This window comes from Doryrhamphus excisus, chromosome 5 (genome assembly GCF_030265055.1).
Source record: "Doryrhamphus excisus isolate RoL2022-K1 chromosome 5, RoL_Dexc_1.0, whole genome shotgun sequence".
Taxonomy (NCBI): Eukaryota; Metazoa; Chordata; class Actinopteri; order Syngnathiformes; family Syngnathidae; genus Doryrhamphus; species Doryrhamphus excisus.
In genome coordinates, this window is record NC_080470.1 from 9,064,333 (window position 1) to 9,065,295 (window position 963).

Genomic DNA, 963 nt, shown 5'->3' on the forward strand with positions numbered 1-963 from the left:
GGTTGCGTCCACGAGTATTCATTACCATTCTTTCCACGATAAGAAAATGACGTATACCGGTTTAACATCAACAAGCCGAGTTGAGGACTGCGCTCCGCGGCGGATATACACGATGAATGAAATCGCCGTGTCATCGTGAGGAGAAGGAACAGTCGTGTGTGTGGAAGTATTTACTCGGCAGACCGCTGAGTCGTGGCACAAAATCATTATAAACATTGAATTGACGATAAATCCCGGCGAAAGTTGGCTGGCTAGCTCGGTTTAGCTAGCTAGAGCGTGAGTGTAAGCTAGCAGGGGTTAGCTCGATGAGTATATTTTCACCAGGTTGTATTTTACGTCTTTAATGTAAGGAACGTTTTACAGATGACGACGTGGAAATTCTTAGTGGGAAAAACTACAACAAGCTCGTTTATTTTTGAATGTAGCTCGTCTTAGCCGTAAAGGAACACACGGAACACACTTCCGTGACTGTCCTTCAAAATAAGAGCGTCGATGCAGAGAGAGTCTCTGTAAACAAAACAAGAGGTCATATAAAATATCTTCCATATGCAGTTGGAAATGCATGGGTGACTATACATCTTTCTTAATCACAAGCACAGGCATTACAGTTTGTTGAAGATTTAGTAGCAATGTGTGCAGAGGCTGACATCCTATTAGTTTGTTACCAATTAATAAATGTGCTTTACAATTTCAGACTAGTGTAGGTGAAGGTTTATATACATCCTAAAAATATTGTGATATAAGGTCCATATCGCCCAACGCCTAAATGTTAATAATGAAACATGTTCACGGGAGTCCCGTGCCTCCCGCAATAACATCAGGCCCCCTATAGAGGACGCGCTCCCCAGTGTGAAAACCACTGCAATAGAGAATCTTGCAGAATGCTTCTGTGGAACCGGAGCCGCGACGGATTCGGTGTGAGGGGTAAGTCGCATCTTCATTCTCCTCAAATGTCCACAGCGA